Source organism: Kogia breviceps, chromosome 17 (assembly GCF_026419965.1).
Source record: "Kogia breviceps isolate mKogBre1 chromosome 17, mKogBre1 haplotype 1, whole genome shotgun sequence".
Taxonomy (NCBI): Eukaryota; Metazoa; Chordata; class Mammalia; order Artiodactyla; family Physeteridae; genus Kogia; species Kogia breviceps.
The window spans coordinates 75,216,270-75,233,801 of NC_081326.1; the positions used below are offsets into that span (position 1 = coordinate 75,216,270).

At 47.4% G+C, this 17,532-nt stretch overlaps 1 protein-coding gene across 37 annotated transcripts in view; it reads right to left on the reverse strand.

Annotated features, from left to right (window-relative positions):
• Positions 1-13,135, reverse strand: part of PTK2 (protein tyrosine kinase 2) — a 247,644-nt gene extending 234,509 nt beyond the window's left edge. For 9 of the 37 annotated variants that reach the window (XM_067017384.1, XM_067017382.1, XM_067017395.1 and 6 more), the window contains exon 1: positions 12,977-13,122. The gene's annotated coding sequence lies outside the window, so the exon portion shown is untranslated. Of the gene's footprint in view, positions 1-12,976 lie in introns of all 37 variants that reach the window. The other 28 variants (XM_067017367.1, XM_067017381.1, XM_067017366.1 and 25 more) reach the window with 14 other exon arrangements.
• Between the last annotated feature and the right edge of the window lie 4,397 nt (positions 13,136-17,532).

The following is a 17,532-nucleotide window of genomic DNA, read 5'->3' on the forward strand; positions in this document are numbered from 1 at the left end:
CTGGGAGCCTGCTAGAAATGTAAGATCTGATGCCCCACCCTAGACAGACTGAATTAGAACCTAAAACCTAACGAGATCCCTGGGTGATGTGTGTGCCTGTTCAAGCCTGAGAAGCCTGATACAGGGCACGCACACACTGGACTCTGAGGTAGTTTATCAGTTCAAAGACATACCCTGGTACAGTTAAATTGAGCTTTCACCTCTTCTGCTTGCTCTCTGATCCCGAAATGAAGCAGAGGAGCGCTGCCAGGCAGCCCCACAGGTGGCCACGAAGAGGACTGACATGACCAGCCCACGTCTGTGGCCCCAACCTCTCCCCTCCCCACCCTCAGTCCCACTTACCGCCCTGTCTTTCGGACAGAGCCCCTGCAGCCAGACTGCACTGAGCCAGCTGAACCCTTCCTCCCAGAGCAGCAGGCCACAGACAGCGGCTAAGTCCGCATGCCCCCAGTTCTTTGAATCGCGCCCAGCATCCGGGGCGCCCTGCAGCAGAAAGGGGCAGCGGGGGCTGCTGCAGCACGTGCTCTTATCCTAATGCTCTGTGAGCTACAAAGAGAGCTTCTGACACAGCCCCAGCACTAATAATCCTCTTACCAATTCACAGCGAACACTCAGTGAATGGATGGAATATCCTTTGGTGACATTTTCTTAAATCCGTGGTTTCTGCTACCTCTCTCCATGCTAGAATCCAACATACAGTGCAGTAAACCAATCTCTGCACGTTCCCACCAACATGTAGCTTTGCCTGTGCTTCCCTTCCACCTAGAACACTCTCCCCCTCCTCCTCCCCCTCCCCACCAGGCTCCTTCTGTTGACCCCTGGGGGTGGCCCTGGGGATGGGGTGGCAGCGTACTGCAGTCCCCCACAGCTCTGCCCAGCACCTGCTAAACATGGCACTGCTGCTGCCTGGTCACTGGACTACGACCTGCTCAGGGCAGGGACTCAGCTCAGCACATGCTGAGCGTTCTCCCCAAACGCCAGCTCCAGCTGCAGATCTGTGAGCGCCCCGCGGCCTGCCCTCCCCATCCGCACCCTGACAGCCACAGCCTGCCACCCACACCCACCTCATGGAGAGCCTTCCCCAGAAGCCTTAAGGGGCTCAGCCATGTTTGGCTGCAGGCAGATTCCAGAAAAGGGCCAACCTTAAGCATCAAGGGCAGCTCTGTTAGCGGCTCTCTGGGGCAGACTCGCCGCCTCGAGGCCCCACAGAAGCTCTCCCCGCAGAGGCTCTCGGTCCAGCCAGCGCTGCCCAGCAGGACTTCCTGCAACTGTGAAAACCTTCTCCCCATCTGCACCGTCCGAGGGGGAGCCGCTAGTCACATGTGGGTACTGAGCCCTGGAAATGGGACTAGCTTGGCTGTTGGACAGAACTTTAAATCCGATTCCATTTTAATTTAAACGTGTGGCTAGCGGCTGATACGGGCGAGGGCGGGTCCAGGTTTAGACTAGACACTGGAGTGAAATGAAAAAGAACTTTCCTTGGCTCCTTAACTGCAAGCTATGTTGTTCAGTCCAACCCTCCCCTGAAAAAGTCTTAAAAAGACAGATAAAATACTTTAAAAATCTTAAAAGCAACCAGAAAATGACAGGACAAGAAGGAAATACCAAACTTAAAGTGAACTCAGGAACCCAGAGAGAAACAAGCAGAGAAACCACCTCTGCACAGAAGTCATTTGCCAATTCTGAAATTTTTGACTTTCCTTTTCACAACAATGCAGGGAAAGAAGGACAGGAATCAAAGCCGGGCCCCCCAAAGTGTCTAAACCTACCTCCCTAAGCAGGACCTCAAAAGCTACACAGCTCAGGATGAGAGTAAGCCAGAAGTGAATAAGCTCACCAAGACAATGACAGCTCTGTGTGGTCCAGAAAACCTCAAACCTTGGACTTGGTTTCAGGTGGTCCCAGACTGGCTGAAGCAGAAACAAATGCTCTCTGGAGGGAGCTATCTTCATTCTAGGCCTCGAAAGAGTCCTCCAAGTAATATGGACCCATATCCCACAACACAAACAAAAATTATCTCAAAATCAATCACAGACCTAAATGTAAAACGTAAAACTATAAAAATACTCTAGAGAGGGGAGGAGGAAACAGGAGAAAATCTTTGTGACCTAGGTTAGGCAACGATTTCCTAAATATGATACCAAAAAAGCACAATCCATAAAACAACAAATTGATAAATGGGACATTATCAAAATTTATAACTTCTGCTCTTCAAGACACTGTTAAGAGAATGCAAAAAACAAGCCACGGCATGGGAGGAAATCATTGAGAGTATTTTACAGAGGACCTGCATCCAGAATATGTAAAGAATCCACCCCTAAGAAAATGTTTTTTCATGGGCAAAAGATCTGAACACCAAATAAGATGTACAGATGGCAAGTAGACACCTAAAAAGATACTCAGGTTTTCCCTGGTGGCGCAGTGGTTGAGAGTCCACCTGCCCATGCAGGGGACATGGGTTCGTGCCCCGATCCGGGAAGATCCCACATGCCGCGGAGCGGCTGGGCCCGTGAGCCATGGCCGCTGAGCCTGCGCATCTAGAGCCTGTGCTCCGCAACGGGAGAGGCCACAACAGTGAAAGGCCCGCATACCGCAAAAAAAAAAAAAAAAAAAAAAAAAGATACTCAGTGTTATTAAGGCACTTCGGAAATGTAAGTTAAAACGACAATGAAATACCATGACACACTTATTAGAATGGCAAAAACTTAAAAGACTAACCATCGTGTTGCCCCAATGATACAGAGCAACTGGAACACTCAAACACTGCTGGTAGGAACGTAAAATGGTACAGCCACTTTAGAACAGTTTGGCACTTTCTTAAAAAGCTACACAGGGGCTTCCCTGGTGGCGCAGTGGTTGAGAGTCCGCCTGCCGATGCAGGGGACACGGGTTCGTGCCCCGGTCCGGGAGGATCCCACGTGCCGCGGAGCGGCTGGGCCCGTGAGCCGTGGCCGCTGAGCCTGCGCGTCCGGAGCCTGTGCTCCGCAACGGGAGAGGCCACAACAGTGAGAGGCCCGCGTACCGCAAAAAAAAAAAAAGCTACACAAATTTAAAAAGAGTCATGTACCACACTGTTAAATGCAGCACTATTTACAACATGTAAAGGACATGGAAGCAATCTAAGTGTCCATCGACAGACAAATGGATAAAGAAGATGTGGTACATATATAAAATGGAATATTATCCCGCCATAAAAAGAAATGAAATTGAGTTATTTGTAGTGAGGTGGATGGACCTAGAGTCTGTCATACAGAGTGAAGTAAGTCAGAAAGAGAAAAACAAATACTGTATGCTAACACATATATATATGGAATCTTTAAAAAAAAAATGGTTCTGACGAACCTAGGGGCAGGACAGGAATAAAGATGCAGATGCAGAGAATGGACTTGAGGACAGGGGGAGGGGTAAGGGTAAGCTGGGACAAGTGAGAGAGTAGCACTGACATATACACACTACCAAATGTAAAATAGATAGCTAGTGGGAAGCAACTGCATAGCACAGGGAGACCAGCTCGGTGCTTTGTGTCCACCTAGAGGGGTGGGATGGGGGGGGGAGAAAGACGCAAGAGGGAGGGGATGTGGGGATACATGTATGCATAGAACTGATTCACTCTCTTATACAGCAGAAACTAACACAACACTGTAAAGCAATTATACTCCAATAAAGATGTTAAAAAAAACAAAAAAAGCTATACAGACACCTACCATATGATCCAGCCATTACAATCCTAAACAACCATCCCCAGGAAAAATAGAAGCCTGGGTCCACAAAAAAACTCGTACAAAAATATTCATACACTTTATCCGTAATAACCCAAATCTAGAATCAATTCGCTACACATTGATCTATACATTTAATGTCATCCCAAACAACAACTGGAAGAATTTTTTGGGAAGCTGCCAAGTGATTCTAAAACATATACAGATCTGCAAAGGGTTGAGGATAGCCAAGGCACACTTGAAGGAGAACCAAGTAGGAAGAGGTCCACGAGGAGATAAGACTTATTATAAAGCTACTATACTGTAGGTAGGTTAGTACCAGAGGGATCAAATAGAGTCCAAAGCAGACACACACATATATATGGACCTTTCATTTACAACAAAAGTGTCACCACAGAGCACTGGGGGAAAGGAGCATTTATTCTTTTTAAGAAATGGTGTTGGAACTACTAAGATGTCCACATGTTAACAAAATTGGATCCCTCCTTCACACTACACACCAAAACCAAATCCAAGAGAATTATAAAGTTAAAGGGGAAAGGCAAAATCATAAAGCATTTAGAAAATAACAGGAATTAAGTTCATTACCTCAGGGTAGGGAAAGACACAAAAAGCACCAACTATAAAGGAAAAGACTGATAAACTGCACTACATTAAACTTAAGAACTTCTCTTCATTCAAAAAAGAAAAAAAACAACCCACCAAGCTAGTGAAACTGCATGACAAAGTAGGAAGAGACAGTGGCAAAATATATAACCAACAAAGGACCTGTGTTCTGAATATATAGAAGTCCACAAATAAATTTCTTTAAAACTAATAGAAAAATATGGGCACTTCACAAACCAGTGAATACAAATGGCCAGTAAACGTATAAAAAGATGTGCAACCTCATTATAACCAAGAAAAGGCTATTTAAAACCACAGGGTGGGGGGCATCCCTCGTGGCGCAGTGGTTAAGAATCCGCCTGCCAATGCAGGGGACACAGGTTCGAGCCCTGGTCCGGGAAGATCCCACATGCCACAGAGCAACTAAGCCTGTGTGCCACAACTACTGAGCCTGTGCTCTAGAGCCCGCAAGCCACATGTACTGAGCCCGCGCACCTAGAGCCCGTGGCTCCACCACAAGAGAAGCCACTGCAATGAGATGCCTGTGCACCGCAACGAAGACCCAACGCAGACATAAATAAATAAACAAATAAAATTTTTTAAAAATAAAATAAAACCACAAGGTGGTAATAATACTACAGAAACGACCCCAAGGAGCTGGGAGGGGAGACTGACGGGGGACAGAGACAGACAGGGATGAGCTGAAGCTGTAATCAGAGAGAAGGCTGCTCAGGGGATGCAGCCTGATGGTTAGGGAGCGGGGGGATCCCAGGAGAACCATCCACTGACATCCACTGAGAAGCTGCTCTGGGCCAGGCACACTCAAATGCACTTGCCCTTCGCATCCTCAGGTTCTGCATTCGAGGCTCAAAATATTGGGGAAAAATCACAGAAAGTTCCAAACAGCAAAACTTGAACTTGCCACACTGGCAATTATTTACATAGCATTACACTGTGTTAGGTATTACAAGTAATCTAGAGACAATTTAAAGTATACGGGGGCTTCCCTGGTGGCGCAGTGGTTGAGAATCCGCCTGCCGATGCAGGGGACACGGGTTCGTGCCCCGGTCCGGGAAGATCCCACATGCCGCGGAGCGACTGGGCCCGTGAGCCATGGCCGCTGAGCCTGCGCGTCCGGAGCCTGTGCTCCGCAACGGGAGAGGCCACGACAGTGAGAGGCCCGCGTACCACCAAAAAATAAAAATTAAAAAAAAAAAAAGTATACGGGAGGGTGTGCATTTAAATGTATGTATGTAAATACTACGTCATTTTAGGTCAGGGACTTGAGGATCCAAGGAACTTGGTATCCTAGGAGGGTCCTGGAACCAATCCCCCACGAATAATGGGCAGACAGCTATACATTTAATGGGAGTCTACCAGCTCATTTATATTATTTTTGCCTTCATGCAGCTGCACAGTTAACTGAAAGCTTGACCGTGGTTGGGGGGGCCGGGGGAGGGTGGAGAAAATTCACATGGAAAGAACCTTCTCACTGTTTTGAGATCACATTACACTCAATTCCATCTGCCTTTGATGAGTTCTTCGTCTCTACCTTTGTAACAACTTTCACACACTTAAAAGACCCCTTACCACAAAAGGCCCACAACAGCGGCATGTCATTCACTTTAGTCTCTGTAATTCCAGGACCTCAGCAGGAGAGCCTCTTCTTCAATCGTCAAACAATCACTGACTGACCATCTACTACGGCAGCATGAGAAAAGATAATATAGAATCCTTGTCCCTCAGCTTATAATAGTCTATTTACCAACAGATGCATCTAATTCTGCACAAGGCACATCACCAATCCCATTTGGTACACTAACTTTTACTTAGCCGCCTTCTTAGGAAAAAAAAGGAAAGGACAAAAGGCAAAACGAAATTCATTAAATTTAGATATGAATGTAATGCTAGGCATAGAAATCAATTCACACAATGCTGCTTCATTAGTCACCCCAAGACTTGGCAATCAGCCTGACTCTAGTATAAAGCTAGCCAATTTTTCAGCACCAAAGCAAAACCACCAGGGAACGTGTGCCTTAAGCACTCACATGTACACACTCTCCTGTTATTTGCCAAAAGCCACAAGTCCGGAAGACACACAAACTGCCACTTCAACATAAGAGTTTTCATTTAAAATTCACACCAAGATTCAAAATAATTAAGTGGTCTCAGCAGAAAACATTCAAAATCTCTACTACACAAAAGGAGTTGTGAGGTCTTCTCAAGACTCTAAAAACCCTTAGAAACATATCTAAGAGTCCTGACATGAAAGCAACCTCATTAGCAAATCTAAGTGGTCAAAAAGACCATACACATACCTCTGCCATTTATGACTGATGTCTGCCTGCTACAACTGGCGTTTCTTTTAAAACACTCTAAAGCAGTGGTTCACAAACATTAGCATGCATCAAAAGCTCCTGACAGCAAGCTGAAACTGACCACCGGCCCCGGCCGCAGAGTCAGATTCAGTAGGTCAGAAGCGGGGGCTGGAGCATTTATTTGCACTTCTAACCTGTGGCTACTTTGAGAACCAATTCAACAACCTGAAGCCTCCTGGTCTCTCTGAGAGTGCCTGTTTCCCCACACCGTACAGCAAGACTAAGGGGGAACTCGCTGAGGAAGAACAAACTGCTCTTTTTTACCCAAATCTTGACTTTCCCCCAGGTAAAGGTAAGTGACCTGTCACGGCAAGGGAAAGCTGGCATGTTGTATATGTAATTGGCACTGCAGCAATACGAAAATGGGTTTTTTAAAATGGTTTCAGGGCATAATGGAAAACTCTTGTAAAGCAGCCAATGAATCCAGCTGATTAGTAAAAGACACGTTAGAGCTTCTGGACCAGTAATGAAGGAGCTTCTACAAGTCCCGCTCATTTTGTGTCACCTTGAGCAATTTTCTATGTCTGCAGAACTTAGGATGAGACGAGTCCTAAAGAACACAAGATCAATTAATACAGGATCAGTTTCTAGAAAAAAAGAACAAATCTGTAAAGGGGCAGAGCAGTATTTTTTCCCTGGCCCAAGTCTGATAACAGCGGTAATCTAAAATAAAGCAGACAAAGGTGAAAACACGATAATCCATTTCTTCCCTGGTATCAAGTCCTATGTGGTTTTAAAGTGAGGTCCTTTACCAAGGCAAACAAAACAGCAGACAGCTACTGATGTAATAGCTGTTCTCCAATAATTAATAAGTCTGGGTTCTTCTACTCAATAAATATTGTGTCAGGTACTGAATTTGGAAAAGTGTGTAAAACAAAGTTTCTGCCGTCATGGGTGCTTAAATTCTCATGAGAAGACACACAAGCCACTAAAAATATGTAATGTGTAAAATCATTTAAGCTCTTCCTTTAGGCCAGCAAAGACAAATGCATGGTGTTTTGGTCACCAGTAGACGTGACAAGCACCTTGGACTACCTTCAATACAGAATATGGGGGCAGAAGGGAGAGCCTAGGCACGCACACACAGCCCACAGACACGACGGTTCAGGTTCTTCTAAGCCTTCGTTTTGGTTCACTGGCCCCAAATAAAGGAACAGAGTATATGCCGACTCTTAAAAGCAGAATGGGGCTTCCCTGGTGGCGCAGCGGTTGAGGGTCCGCCTGCCAATGCAGGAGACACAGGTTCAAGCCCTGGTCCAGTAAGATCCCACATGCCGCGGAGCAACTAAGCCTGTGCGCCACAACTACTGAGCCTGAGTGCCACAACTACTGAAGCCCATGTGCCTAGAGCCCGTGCTCCACAACAAGAGAAGCCACAGCAATAAGCCCGCACACCACAGTGAAGAGTAGCCCCCGCTTACCGCAACTAGAGAAAAGCCCACATGCAGAAACAAAGACCCAATGCAGCCAAAAATAAATTAATTAATTCTAAAAATATATTTTTAAAAAAGCAGAATGGAAAATTCTAAGTTGGTGAGAATGAGCACATTCATTTCAGAAACATTTATAGAGCAGCAATGTGTCAGAGGTTGTAAATACTAGGATTACTACAAGGGGCTCATACCTGTGTGAGAAATGTGCAATTTGTTTTTCCCTTACATACTCCTTGCTTCCCAGAAAACTGTCGTCAAACATCAACACCCCAAAAAAGTCACCAATGAAAAAACTGTAAATGTGGAGTTTACTAAAGCACATCTTGACAAATAAGAAGTATCAATCACTGCATCATGCATTATACACTTTACCTAACCCTAAATTAATTTCAAATAATTAAACAATTTTGGTATATTAATTAAAATGTTTACCTATACTATGTTGGCCAGATCAGAACTTCATGACCTGAAAGTGTCAGATTCAAATAGAAAATACAATTATCTAAACTTTCCCAGACATGGTCATTACACTAGCACACTATTTATTCCTACTGCAGAAGACTGGATTAAGATTTTACAGACTGCTGCTTTTCCAGCCAAGGAGGCGGCAGGCAGGCCGTCAGGAGCTGGCACTGCAGAGTCCCTTGGGTCTGTCCCAGCCATCCACCACTGTGGGCTGAGGACCCCGGTGAGCTACTCTAACTCGATGCTTCCAGGGTTTCATCTACAAAAGGAGGATACAGACAGCAGTACAACTCAGTAGTTCTAGCGAGTAATAAAGGAGATAAAGCACTATGGCACCCAGCTCAGGCCTAGCATGGTGTTTAACAAATGCAACTTACAGGATAGAGACTCTCCCACATTTAATTCATCTGTAAAAAGGTAGTAACACCTACCAACAGCACAGGGCACCCACACAGGTACCCAGTAATGTTCTTCCCCTACCACTGGAAAATATTCAAATGTGTAACTTCAGTCATTCTTCTCGATGTGAAAAATGAGTTTATAGTAAATAGCAATGTACATAAATAAGATTTAGGTAGGAGTATTTTAATTAAATACAAAGTTTGTAAGGAAACACCTTCGTGTCCTTAAAAATAGGTAAACTTTGTGGTGATGCTACTAGTATTTTTCTCTGAGGTTTCCAACTGCTAAAGAGTGGGAATACTGCCACTCCGGGAAACATTTATTTCCTACTATGTCTATAAATCATTTCCTTACTATTTATGCAAATCAGACTATAATTAACAGTTTTGCTAAAAATTCCATTTAAACTGAAAGTTTAACTATATATGTGTATCTGAATTTCATTTCCATCACAGAGCCTAGTAAAAAACAATACAACTGTTACAGATAGAAGAGTGGGCTCCTCTTCTCATTTACAATCAGAAACACATTTGTGCAGTTCTGAATGATAAGACTTAGCACAATTCCTAGAAATTAATGCCAGAAACTGGTACATATGAATTTCATTTCTCTTGCACTGGGTTGCCTTTTGGTAGTCATGAAATGAAGAAGAAAAAAGAACCCTGCCAAAATGTCAGTAGAGAGAAAAAGCAATAAAGGGCTCAAATAATCCACTACTAAACACTGTTCTACAGAAAAGAAGGAAAAAAAAACCATAACTTCTGAATGTATCTGGGCGAGCTAGAGAAACACAGGTGCACCCAAGGCAAGCTGGAGCTGCTCTCCATTCTTCTCCATTCCAAGGATCCTTCTAAAGGTTGATAAGCAACTTAACATTTGAATACTTATTTGCATTCATTAACTTCTTGGAGTTTATTACTATTGACTCAAATAAGGTCATTGACTCTGTCCAAATTTTTTAAGTTAACATTTTAAATACAGACATCAGTGAAAATTCTCAAAGATCCCCACAGTAATTTTTTCTAATTATTTAAGGGATTTCAGAGGAAACTAATGAAACTAATGAAAATATGTTCTTAAACTAGAGCTTTACAGCAAAATAAAATACTTCAGAAACTAAACTTTTCTGATTTACTAGCAAAAAAAAAAAAAAAAAACTCATTTAAAAACTCATTTCACAAATATGATAAAAATAACAGAACTTTTTACCAATGGCATTTTTTGCAGATCTAGAACAACAACAACAAAAAAATCTAAAAACGTGTGTAAAAACAAAAGACCCTGAGTAGTCAAAGAGATTCTGAGAAAGAAAAGGGGAGTTGGAGGAATCAGGGTCCCTGACTTTAGACTATACTATAAAGCTACAGTAATCAAAAGTAACAGACCTTTTTTAATGCCACTGAAATTTAAAACCAGACTTACTCTATCTGAAAATGTCTAAACTGAAAATGTTTAATTTAAAAAATTAAAGATTTACATATTGTATTAACATTTTGAATTGCATCTTTTGTTACCTTTAAGACAATTTTAATTATTTTTCTCAAAATTAAGACACATTAAAATATAGGAAAAAAAGGTTTCCATAAAACCTTTAGAGATATGAACTAAGATCCCACCTCACTATAACTCAAAATAACATGCAAAGACAGTAATTTTCAAAATTATCTTTTGCTACACATAACACTTTATAACACAGTAGACTATATATGTACATACAAAATATAACAATAATTTCTTCTGAGGGAGCTCATCAGCATTTTTTCTTAAAGGGAACGCTTTAACGATATGATTTTGTTATTTAGACAATTTCTCCAACTTTCTAGTAAGAAAAGTTATCTAGCTGAAGAACCCAACTTTGAGAATTGGAACATTAATTTCTGTACTTTCCAACAAAGGGCATGGAGTGTTACAGAGAAGAGTTTAGCTAAAAATGTTTTAATGATCCTTACTGCCATTCCTAACTCCCGCTTTCCCCAGACACTTCACGACCGCTGCACTAGTGGATCTAACACTCCTGATCACTCCTGATCTAATACTTAGTACGCACTTTCCGTGACAGACAACCTCACACAATCTCCTGTAGGAGTCCCAGCATTCTTTGCCCCACATCATAAATACTAAGTTTTGGATTCAACGTCTTTATTTAGCCAAGCACTTGCTTCCCAATGCATCACCTCTGAATGATGTACAGTCCTTCTATTCAGTCCTTTCATGAAGTCTTATGGGGCCGCGTTTACAAGGGAACATGTGTTTTAAACAATATTTTCCAGTGCTCGTTATTCAACTGGATTATTTGATAATGACCTGAAAGAAATTCTTCAAAGTAGAATCTATAATATTTGATCTTGCTGTTTCAGCAGCAGTTAGTACACAAGTGTTCAGAAGAGAATAATGGTAAGTTCAACTAGTTTTCCCCCTCCAAGAGTAGCCAAAAATATAAAACAATATACTCATAAAGATACTAAGACATACTATCTTCATGAGTTGAAAGCTGAAACACAAACTTCCTTTAAAAGTTTCATGTGTTTAAATACTACAGGGTTTTAAACATTAACTCAACAGTACAACTGGACCAAAATATTATCTACACTGTACCTCAACAAAGTACGCTAAATGCTAATTTACTGTGAATCTTTAATCACTTCATCCACATACTTTCCTCCCACTTTTCAGAGGTTGTCAAATACAGGACAACTAACCTGAGGGCTTGTGTGTGTCATTTCAACGAAGAGACTATTTTCATTAACCGTTTTACAAATAAAGTATTAAAGGTGAGGCTCTGGTATTGCACTTCGAACAGTAATGGCCTGTTTTTCCAACCACGAAGATGTTTACATCCTAAGTAAGAATTCCAATGATGATCGTCTTAAGTACAGACCCCCAAACTCTTACATCGCCTTCAACTTGACCGTATTTCAACCAGTTCCCATGAATACCACAATATTACTATTCTCTCAGTCTCACTGCCAAAAACCCAGCTGCAGGCTAACTAAGCAAGAATAAGACACTGTTGAAATGGCAAAAACAAAAACCTTTACCCTTAGTGTATTAAGCTAAAAAATCCGGCAATCAAAGAAAACCAAGTAACAGCGTACACACACACACACACACACCCTACACACACACACACACACACCCTACACACACACACACACACACACACTCCTTTGAGAAAGAATGGGATGCCAGGAAAGGACCCAGAGTGCTTCCAGCTTGCTCGGCGGGCGCCGCGGAGTTGGGGGCTGGGGCGAGAAGAGGAGGAAACTTGGGAAGCGCAACGAATCCTGCCAGGTCTTCAGGGCTGCCGCAGAGAAAGCCTCCGGGCTACACAAAACTTGAGCGCGGGCCGCGGGGGACGCAGCCGCCCAGCCGCCCCGCACGCGGGCTCGAGGCCCACCCTTCCCTGCCCCGCGGGCCGGCATATCCCCCGGCGGCCCCGCGGATTCCCTCTTCCCCCTCCTTCCTCTCTCTCCCCTTTTGTTTTGGAGGCACTCGACCCGCCCCAGCAGAGCCCAGCCGGCCTCCCCGAGGCCCCGGGCCTCCAGACCTTCGGACTCTCTGAGCTCCGAATCCTCCGGCCTCCCCATCTTCCCTGAGCTCCCCGGCCTCCCAGCGTCCCCCGAGCCCCCAGCCTCCCTGAGTTCCTGGCCTCCTCGCATCCCCCAAAGCCCCCTGCTTCCCGGAGCCCCCGGCCTCCCCACGTCCCCCGGCCTCGAGACCCTCAGACTCGCCCAGCCCCGAACCCGTCGGCCTCCAAGCGCCCCCCGCCCCCGAGCCCCCGGCCTCCTCGGGCCCACGGCCTCCTGGGGCCGCGGCCGGCGCGGGAGGGGCCGGTCCCCGCCGCATCCGCCGCCGGGACTGGCCGCTCCGGCCCCGGTCGGCCCTCCACCCTCGGGCCGCGGCCCTGCCAACAAGCAGCTCCGGGAGTCGGCCCGCCCGCCTGTCCGCGCCCCGGCCCCGGCTCCGCACTCACTCAGACCGCGCTGGCGCCGGGAGGCGAAGGCAGACGACGACCGGGCGGCGCCGCGGCTGACGGGCCGTGCTCCCTCCCACGCCTCACGCCGCGGGCGCACAGCAGTCCCGGCCCGGCGGCGGCGGCGGGCTCGCGCCCTCGGGGCCTTCCTGCGTCGGCGCGGGCCGCGCGTGCGCGGCGGCCTACTGAGGCGCGCGCCTCCCTCTGCTGCGCGCGCCCGGCCGCGTCCCCGTTCCGAGCTTCCGCCTCCCGGGAGCACTGGGCATGCGCGCCGCGCGTCGCGGCCCGCGCATGCCCACCACCCCGCGAGGCTCTGCTCCTGGGATCGTTCTCGGGATGCCAGGCCCGGGTTGCTGGCTGACGGGGTAAGCGCGCGTGCGTGGCTGCGGCCCCGAGCAGCGGCCTCGGGGAAGCTCTGCCCGGGGGCGGGAGCGGCGCCCCGCCGAGCGGACGTCCCGGGGTTCCCTCCGGCCGCACTCTGGGCGGGCGGGGTTGGACGGACTACGGGGAAGCCCTCGCACCCCTTCGCTGCCCCGAGCCCCAGAACCTGCTCCTTTGGAGGCTCCCCTCACCCCGGTCAGCTGCTCTACAGCCCCGCCCCAGAGTCGGAAGCACGGAAGTCCGGACGCGGTGTGTGCCAGCGCCGGCCCGTGTCCTCTCCAGGCCCACCTAAGGGATGTCCCGGACCCCTCTGCAGATAGGGAAGCAGGCTCAGGAATTTGTTCAGGGGCCTCATAGCTAGCTATTGCTGGGCGGTACCAAGATTTGATCTTCGAAGATGGTCTGGAAAGAGCTTTATAATGGCTTAGAGGTGGACACATTATCTACCTGAGCGCCAGCAGGGCACTGATCTGGGTCCATTAACCACCAAGGCGCCGGTCCGCTAGGTGCTAAGGCTTGAGAAGGGAGAGGAGGATCCCAGGCAGAGAGCGGCTGAGATGAGAGCCGGTTTTGACTGGAGCATGGGGTTGTGTGTGTTGGGGTGGGGGGTGGTCTGGGTAAAAAATGAGATGGCCAGGGCCCTCTGAAGTCGTGCTCAGGTGCCTGGCACTTATTCTTTAGGCAGCAGTGAGCCTTTGAGGGTTTTAAGCGAAAGTGATACCTGATTTGCGTTTAAAAAAAAAAAAAAACTCACGGGCAACCTTGCGGTAGGAAATGAAACCAGAAGCAGAGCAACTTTCATTTTTCATGGTGTCACTTTGATCCTCACCACAAGGCGAGAGGCAGGATAAGCACACAGTTCTCCTTTTGAAAGGTGAACTCCCTGAAGCTCAGAGAGGTGACCCTCCATTCCCTTCTCAGGAGCTATAATCGATTATAACAGAATCCGGTAAAATAAAGTGCTTTCGCTTAGCAAGAGTTTTACCATTTTAAAATATTTTCTTTTATTATTCTTTCATGAAATACATACGGCTGGTGTTTTTAAACTACATTTAAGACTGTAAGGAATTGTGTCTCTCAATGTCAGCCCCAGGGCGTTTGGACTGGCTGTTTGCTCTACCTGGAAATCTTTCCCTCTGCGTGGACCTTCTTCCTCACTTCCTTCAGGCTCAAATGTCACCTCATTAGATGTTAACTGATCGCTTTGCATGTAATAGGAACCACCAACTACCCTCCACCCTTTCACACACACTCCCCACCCCCTCATCTGCTCTGTTGTTGTCCAAAGCACCCATTGTCCACCATAGCCCTACACTGTGTGCTTGTTTATTTCTGCATTGTCTGCTCACTCCACTAGAACATTAGATTCACTAGAGCAGGAACTTTGTTTTGTTCACTTCGGGGTCCCTGGCACATAATAAAATATTTGTTGAGTGAGTGAATGAAGCTTTGGGTGATGTGAAGTAAGGAATTATTATTGAAAGTATAAGGAGGGAATGGGAGTCAGGGGAGAGGAGTGAAGGAACAAAAGGAGTTATATTAAGGATATCTTTGGGGGAGGGAACTGTGCTTAGTGTGGTAAGCTAAAAACGGCACCAAGTCTTTGACACTCCTCCCAACAAGAGATGGAATCTACTTTTTCACCTGACATATTTGGACAGATCTTGTAACTTGCTTTGACCAATAAAATGTGTCTCAAGTGATGTACAACTTCTGAGCTGAAACCTCAAGAGGCCATGCAGTTTCCACCCTCTAAAACAAGCCCAAGCTAGCCTAGCGAGTGACCACTGAGGCGCCCTGGCCAACAGGCTGCCAACCGCCAGGCAGGTGAGTGAGGCTGCGCTGGACCACCCAGCCCCAGTCAAGCTTTCCACTAACTGCAGCCACCTGCGACCCAGAGAGACCAGCAGAACTGTCTAGCTGGATGCAGCCCAAACTGCCAAATCAGAGAGTTATGAGCAAATAAAACAAAAGCTTGCAGTTGTAAGCCTCTCATTTTGGGGTAGTTTGTTACACAGCCATAGATAACTGATACTTTGTTTCCTCAACTTTACCATGTTATGTTTAAACTTGATGCTCCTGAAGGGCAGCTTTGATTATTCTTTAGCTTAATAGAGGAAGAAAGTAGGGAAAGGGTGAGAGGAAGAAGTGATGCAAATGAGAAGGGCAAACAGATACAAAAGGAGAAAGGTAAAAGGTGTTGTCCAACAAACCCTGCTTAGCCCTGGACATACCTGTGGTGCCTTAAGTGCTCAGCCTCAGGAGATGGAAGGACGGTGGAGCTGACCGAGACTCAAGGGCAGCTGTTCACCAGCGTCTGATGATGACGGGCAGGTTGCACAATGTCGCTGAGAGTCATTCCTCATCTGTTAAATGGGACTTACAAAGGATGGGGAGGAAATGGACCATCCTGTAAAACACTCAGCAGGGTGCTTGGCAAAGTATACCCTCGGTACGTTCTTGATTAGCTGCAGCATTACTGTACGGATTACTAGTCACCTTGATCATGGAGGGCATACTCAAAGGACCACCCAGAACATAGTGTTACTGCAGGCTGATTGTACTCGGGCTCCATTGGTCAGATCCTTTAGACACTGTCTCTAAACCTCATAACAGCGCTGCCCCGTATACACTGTGATCATCATCCCCATTTTATTGATGTGAAAACCGTGAGTCAGAAAAAAACGAAATAATGAGACAGGCAGCAAGACTGGAATTTAAAGCCACAATCTGTCCAACCGCAAAGCCTGTGCTCCTCCCTCTCCCGGTGAGCCTCTGCTGCACTCAGGCCCCGTGAAAAAAAAAACACAAAACACAGAACACCACTTGGCTCTCCCTTCCTGTGCTGCACCAGATGGGCCGAGCGCTGATCTCGCGTGGGAAGCTTTCAGGAAGGGCTTCCTGTGCGTTGGCAAAGCAGCTGTACCAACCCTCAGAGCAGGTCCCCCTTGAAGAGCCCCTCGCCTACCTCATCTGGAGAGGGCTTGCCCCCAGGAGGGACTTGCTCCCGTGGGGAAGCAGAAACACACATTTAAGGCGGGGACGGATGGAGGCACGGTAATGAGGGCACAGAAGCTGATGACCGAGGCCCAGGTCACTGACCACATTGTGCCACTGACCAGCCTGCCATCTGCCTAGAGAGGCTGCAGTGAGAGAAAGTGGGACCCAAGAGACAGGTGCCCAGGCCACCTCTAGGTCCAGTAAGATGTGCCCCAGGGAGCTATGGGCCTGACACATCACCGGGGTTGCTGGCCCTCGAGTGTTAAGGATCTGAGACTACACGGGGACCAGTGAGCAGGAGCAGGGGAATGAGAAAGGAGGCCAAGAGACTAGGTTCAAATCCCAGCTCCTACCCATGACAGCCCAGTGGCCCTAAGCAGCCACTCAACCTCTGAGCCTCAACCCCTTCATCTGTAAAATGGGCGGGAGGGGGGGCGACTTCAAGAGCAGAAGGGAAGGGGTCAGGGGATGCCCCGAGGGAAGATGCCCAAAGGGGAAGCAGGCCAAGGGAGGGACAGTACGAGTGATCAGAAGACAGAGTTCCTCTTCATGTTCTGGCCCAACTAAAGACCAGATGGGCCACGACCACAGTGTGCAGTTTTCCTGGGAGGGAACATTCTGGGCTCACAGGATAACTAGACAGTCTCTGCAGGTGCTACTACATGCTTGAAACTTCACTTTCCATGGAGCTTGAGGCAGGGATGCAGGGATGCAGGACTATTAACACCTACAAGGGTGGGTCACGCCCACCAGCAGGGCCTGCAACGGGCACGTCTCTCCAGTGGAGACGTGGGAGCAATTCACCCCAGGTTGGGGAACATCCCCCGCGGAAGCTAAGGGTGCCCCAGCCCCTCCAGCCCACACAGATCATCCCCCCAGACCCCACCAGGGCGTTCCAGGTCCCTCCGATACACAGAGTGCGAGCTGGACCTCTTCCAGGCCCCACCTCCGCTCTGTGCCCCCCAGCCTCCCCCATGAGTGGAAGTGAGTGGACCCTGCCACAAGCAGTGGGCACAGCATTGCACCTGTGGGGCTGTCCGAGGGATTCTGCTCCTGGGTCTGGGCCCCATGGTCTCTTCCCAACCCCCAGCCCCCCCGCACACATGAGCGCGCGCACACACACACACACACACACACACACACACACACACACACACACACACACACACACACAC